The sequence below is a fragment of the Trichechus manatus genome, unplaced genomic scaffold (assembly GCF_000243295.1).
Source record: "Trichechus manatus latirostris isolate Lorelei unplaced genomic scaffold, TriManLat1.0 scaffold00036, whole genome shotgun sequence".
Classification (NCBI taxonomy): Eukaryota; Metazoa; Chordata; class Mammalia; order Sirenia; family Trichechidae; genus Trichechus; species Trichechus manatus.
In genome coordinates this window covers 2,594,314-2,601,237 of record NW_004443972.1, presented here as the reverse complement: position 1 = coordinate 2,601,237, position 6,924 = coordinate 2,594,314, and positions in this window count along the sequence as shown.

The window sequence follows — 6,924 nt, the reverse complement described above, 5'->3', positions numbered from 1 at the left end:
CTGGGAGCGCGAGGAGATTGTCGGGGAAAAGAGGCGGGAGCGGGGGGAGGGGTGAGAGCGCGAGGGCGGGGCCAGCTGGAGGGTGAGGGGGCGGGGCGGACGGAGGCTCGATACCGCGAGGCCTCGGCGTCCGGCCTTCTTTGGCCAGAGATCCCGCGAGAAAGGGGCGCGGGCGCCTCAAAGCCCCCAAGCTGTGGCTGCGCTGTGGGGCCCTATTGGGTGGGTGGGTGGACGTGGTCGTGGATCGTGCGCTCCTGGTTTCCAAATCGCGCCCCCTGGCCTCTCTTGAGTGCACGTCCGAGTGGTCCGGGGAAGCCCAAAAGGAACAGGACACCGAGGCGAGTGGGTGGCCGGTGACGCCTTCGAGGGGCGTCTGCGGCACCCTGTCTTTCCTCTGGGGGGACGCCTCGTCTGCTCCGAGACTCCGGACGCCGAATGAGTGGAAGCCGAGGGTGGGAGTCCGTCCACCGCGCCTACAGAGCTGCCCACCAGCGTGCTCGGTGCACACGAGCAGGTGTCTGTATCCCCAGCCTTAGCGATGCGTTCCACCCCTGTGGCTTCTGCTAAGCGTTTTGTCTTTCGGCTAAAAGCGGGGCGGGGGGAGTGGGGAGGAATCAACGGAGGATGGGCTATCCACCCAATGAGGATGTCCACACCAATTATCACGATGTGCAATTTGAATCCGTTCCCACCAGTCCCTTGTTTTACACAAAGCATTGTGTGGAGAACTGTTGTGCACACAATAGGTTCGCAAATACGTGTTTATTACACGCTGAAGAAAAAGCTGCGGATTTCCATCGATCGTCAGACAGGTGTTTGCTTTTTCAAATTTTAGTTATTTTAGGGCTTTTTTGTCCCTTAATCCATGCTGATTGCTTACAAGGTGCTGTGTTAGGCACGTATTAGAATATAAATTTTATAAATAAGATCCCTACCTCAAGGAACTCAGTATTTTCTATGTTCGAAGTTGATTTCAGAATAAGAGCTAAAGACCGTGTTAAAGAAACTAACTCTGTCATTTACCATACTATAGTGAGCTCTGTGAAGGAGGTGATCTTGTCTGTCTTCTCCATTTTTATCCCAGCACCCACAAGTGTCCAGCATATGAGAGGTGCTTAATAAATACTTGTGTAAGTGACTAGGGTATGACTTTCTTTTTCTGAAGCACAATATTCTACATACATGCTACAAATTTTTGTGTTTTTTTTAAATGATGAAATAATAATAAACTATGGCGAATTCATGTTTTACTTGTGGTTTACTGATTCCCACATTTTTCCCACAAAGCCAAGCCTTCTCCTTTGTATTATTAATGTTTTCTTTTTCTCTTGCTCTAAATTACTCTGTATTTCTGTCTATTAAGTTCATCCTGTAATTATCTGCCCATTTCTACAACTTGTCAAGGTTATTAATAATTATTGTGGCTCTTTAAACTCCAAGATTTCCAGTTCTCAAGTCGTGGAGCTCAGAATTTGACTGTTACTGTGCAACAGTTAAGAGGAGTCCCAAGGTGATCTCATGTTAAGCAGTTCTCTGGACTGTATGAACTGGTCAGAGAGATAAGTATAAACCTTCTTCTATTCTCTGGTTGGATCAAGAGTTGCTACTAACTTTCTGGAATGGAAGAGTGTTTTTGATTCAGAACCACCTTCAGTTCATTCAGGAATTTGATGTCAGTTATACCCTGGATCGGGCCCCACTGTTGTCTTATCTCTTCATCTCTTCAATATTTCTTGAATTGTGAAACCAGAGAAAGTGGACTAACTGGAATAACAAGTAATAGGATTAAAACTTGAAAATAAATTTCTTATTTTACCACCCAAATTTTCCAGCAGGAGAATGTAAGAGAAGCAGTATTCTGTAGTATTAAAGAGGAGCTACAAGTCAAAGTGTTCACTGAAATACCCTTTAAAGAATTAAATAATGCCATGGGAAGTCATTAACATCCAGTAACAACAGTCTTGTATTCTGTACCTAAATCTGTCTTCACCCCCCAACCCCCGCAACCTATATAACCTATTAAGACTGGGGAGTATGAGACTAATTCCCACTGGAGTTCCAAAGCATAAAAAGAAGATGGAGATAGCGACAGCTAACCTTACAGGTCCTCTTTCCTCCCTGTATTCTAGAATCAGTTTCTCTTATTCACAAATCCAATGCTTTCATAACACAGTATCAGCTGTACAACCTGGGTTTGGGAAGGAAGGAGAGGAAACATGAAAGAAATTCCAGTCTGCCAAAGCATTATGGGGTAAATAACTTCAGTTAACATCACTCACTCCCCAAACCTGAAATCTGGCCTTGTAGCCACTCTAATTGTAGAGTTTCAAGTCCAGAGTCCCACCAAGAAGTTCATCTGAACTGCAAATTATTCCCACCTGGAAGAATCTTATCAGTCTAGAGATTTAAGTATGTGTTGGCTTAATGAGTAAACAGAGGTAAACAAGAGTCACAGACTACTTCCAGAATAAAGGACGGTTCCTTTCTGTTCTAGAATGGCGTGTGGCTCAAAAATGTATGGACTAAGTTTAAACCTTCAACTGTGACATAGAGCTGAATTTCAACTGTTCTGGAATTTAACTTGTCTTTGAAATTGCCATATATCATGGGAAATTTCATCTTAAGGCGTTCACTTGACTTTAGACATACCAATAGCCACAAACAAGCAATACACGCCCAATCTCTGTTACTTCATCTTCAGGAAGATGACTGAATTGCTTTGCAGTATGAAAGATATTGAGTTCTCCTTAAATGAAGAGTTTAGAAATATTTTTGCTGCTTTCTAGCTGGTATAAAAGTCCATTCCTGTGTTCAGATAACAGATATTCTTTAATTGGCACAAGTAACAAATTTCTTTTACACCAATGCTGTAAAGCATAACACATGGGGACAAACTCAATAACTTAGTAAGTGAAAGGAAGGCAGATAACAGCATGTCTTCCAAGAATATCCTGATCTCCGTAAGTGGCCAGGGTGGGAAGAAAACTAGCTACAGCCTGGCTTTTTTTTGCTGCTTACTCTTCCCCTTATACCCTTCCTTCCCCTTCTACTTGCTTCCAGCATTGTGCCAAGTGGGGTCAAAAAGACACGTACTGAGCAGAATAAGGATATGGGAATGAATGAGTGACAAAACATTAGGCAGGATATTTTAGAGTAGGGAGAGTGCATTAAAAGTGTTTAGAGAAACTGTGATGGAAATATGTATCCAGCCCTTTGAGGGAAAACGCTGCTGTAACCCAACTGGTAATATAAATCACAGCAACCAATTTGTTTCTCTTTAACATCCCAGGGGTAACATTGGACATTTTTCTCTCCACTATCACCTCCTTCAAAATCCAGTGAATGTGTGAGAAACAAAAATAACAGGATTAATTTGGGGAGGGTTTTTTCCCCATCCTCCAATTGATATTCATGACCATAGCTGTTCAGTTTTCTTAAGAGCTAGATCTCAAGTCCTCCTCCAGAATGATAACCATGGTGCCAACTCTAAACACTACACAGCAGCCTGAAGAACACCCACCCTTCCAACCAAAAAACAAACAAAAACCCACTTCAACAGAGTTGATTCCAACTCATAGTAACCCCATTTCCAAGGCTGTAAATCTCTACAGAAGCACACTGCCACAGACTGCCACATCTTTCTCTTTCTCCTGTAGGGCTGCTGGTGGTTTCGAACTATTGACTTTTCAGTTAGCAGTGACCTTTCAGTTAGCAGTCAATTAGCTTTAATCACTGCGCCACGAGGGCTCTTTACCTACCCACCCTCAGTGGTTCTGAATTATGGTGCTACTGACCCTACCCCCAGCAGCTGGAAATGTGTATAGGGGGTGGGAAGTGTATTGGTTTGCACAATGACTGGTGAGGATGGTGTCACGCTTTCAGTGTCCTGGGGCTAGGATGATAAATGTCCTGCAGTACCTTGGGCAGTCCTACCCAATAAAGAATGGTTCAGGCTTTGAGATATACTACCAGAACTAATCCCAAACCGAAGGATGATGGAGTAAACCAGCGCTATTCAAAGTGTGGTTCAGGAATCAGTGCTGGTCTTGCACTGTTACTGGTCTTCCATGAGATAAGCATAGATGCTGACAACAAAAATGTAGAAAGCTTTTTAGAAACCTGACATAGAAATTTTATGTCTGTTGAAACTAATAAAATACTTGGGCTTATATTTTGTTTGTCATTGTTTTTATCTCATGTTTTTAGTAATTCATTTTTATTGTACATTATAAAAGTCTCATAGATTGGGAATTCACCATAGATAAATTTAGAGGCATTGGAGTAGTGAATAGGCTATTTACTCAAGGCTCTTTCTCAGAAATTGTGCCCCTATCTATTTTGACAAATGCTAAAATTCTTGAATAAAGCTTTGGTGGTATAGTCCTGAAATTTTGTATAATGCAAGATTGCTTAAAAGTCAGTTGTTTTCTACCCTTATCTGTTCATTCAATTATTCAACAAGTAATTATTATGTACAGGATATGCACTAGGTGCTGTTTGTACAGTGGTGAATTAAATGGATGTAGTCTCTGCCTTTTTCTCATTGAGTTTAGAGTAGGATGGAGAAGACAGAAAATAACAATAAACAAGTACTTGCCAAATGTAAAGGATTATTTATAAAAAGCAGACAGTGTGCCTAAATAAAGAATAAGAGTGACAGGATAAAATGGAAAGAGGAGACCTATTAGAAAGAATGATATTGGAGGGATCTACTGAGGAAGTAGCGTTTAAAATAAAACCTACAAGATGAAAAGGAGACAGCCATGAAAGCAGCCAGTGAAGAAGGAACAGTATGTACAATATATGTTCAAGAAATTGAAAGAAGGCTTACATGTCAATAAGGAGAGTTGTATGGATAAAGACAGAGAAGAAAAGACTAGACCTTACTTTGGTATTCAAGATCTTGTAGACCAAAGTAAGGTGCTTGAATTTTATTCAAAGTGAAGCATAAAAACATTGGAGGGTTTTAAGCCAGGGAGTTACATAAACTAGTTTATGTTTTAAAATATCACTCTGACTGTTGTGTGGAGAACGGATTGGAAGAGTTTACTAAAGAAATGAAAGAAACTAGTTAGAAGGGTTTTGCAATAATTCCGACAAGAGATGGTAGTTCTGTGAGTTAATATAAAAATAAGTTAACAGAATCAAGATACACTTTGGAAGCAGAATCAACAGGATTTGCTGATGAATTGGATGACTCCTTTTCTTTTTCTTGAGTAAATGAGTGGATGGTGGTGTCATTTATTGAAATGGAGAAGATTATGGGAATAGATACATGTTATTGGGAAGGGATTGGAGAGAGAATTAGTGAAAAATTTAGTTTTGAGACACCTAAATGGAAATGTAAAGCAAGTAATTGGATGCAGGTGACTGAAGTTTGGAAGTGCATGCAATACTAGGGATATACATTTGGGAGCTTTCAGTATAGGAATGGTATTTTAAAAACTATGGGAATGGATGAGATCATTTAAATAGAGAAGAAATTTAGGAATCAGATGGAGGATTAGAAGCCAGGAGAGAGGATGAAGAAGTAGCAGCCAGAGAGATGACATAGAAAACAAACAAATAAAACAAACAAACAGAAACCAGGAAGGAGGGCTGTCATAAATGAGTGTTTTACAAAAGGGAGAATAGGAACAGTGTTGAATACGGCTGAGATGTCCAGTAAACTGAGAAACAAAGTAAGTGACCATGTGATGTAGCACCATGGAGAGAATAGATAATCTTGATGGGAGTTTCAGCAGAAGCCAGATTGAAATGTTTGAAGAGCTAATGGTAAATAAAAATTTCGAGGCAGCATAAATAACAATTCTTCAGAGATATTTGGTTATAAAAAAAATCAAATAAATAGAACAGATGGGAATGTGGAGTCGAGAGGATTTTATTTTGATTCTATGTTAAGATGAGAGATCATGAATTGTATTCGTAAGCTGATGAGATGATGCAGTAGGGAGGAAAGACTGAAAATACACTAGAGGAGAAAACTGAAAGGATACAATACTTGCTAAGGTGAGAAGGGGGAGCTTCAGAACACGAGATAGATAGGTTGGCCTTTAAGAGTAAGGTGGGCATAGCTTCTTTTTTTTTTTTTTTTTTTTAAGGCAGAGGGTAGAAGGCAAGGTAAACGGAAGCAGGTGGGTTTGTAAAACCAGACACTGGAGGAGGATGATGTTCTCAGCTGAGAACTCTTAATTTCTCCAAAATATAAAGCAAGGTTTTCAGCTTATGGTGGAAGGAGCATGACGAAAAGATGCAAACTTGTCCCAGCTGAGACTGAAGAGAAAAGAATTGTAACAGAATTGCAAGTGTTGAGTGTCCATTTGAGATTAGAGATTGCATGTTTATTGAGACTCCGGTCTGCCCAGTTGTGTGGTAATTTCCTGCAATACATAGTGGGTGGCAGGCACAGAGAAGGCAAGAATGAGTTCTTCCATGATTGAAGATTTGTTAAATAAGTGATTTTGAGCAAGAGAGGAATAAGGAAGTTATGGTAATTGTATAGGAGTCATTAGAATGATGAATCATGGAATTTGAGTTAGATAAGAGGAAAATATAGTCTAGAAGAGACTGTTGGGTAGAGAGTCGTGATAGGAGCAGTGGATTAGAGGACAGGTGCCATTAGGAGGACACTGATTCCTGGCAGATATTTAAACAAGTGAGCTGAAAGGATAGCAGCTGTCATCTGAGAATAAGAATTTGTGTCTTTAAAGAGCTGGGAGCTCTTGGTTTGATGATCACAGTGTTCAATGATTACCATTGGAGTAGTAGAGAAAATGGTCAGTGGAGACGAGGAAGTCCAAGAATCAGGATGGCAAAGCATCCAAGAATTTAGATGTGTTACTTGCAAAGATGCTGAAATCAGATAGAACAGTCACAGCAATTGGGCTGGTGAGTAAAATCTTTAAGTAAAAAAATTAAGACTTC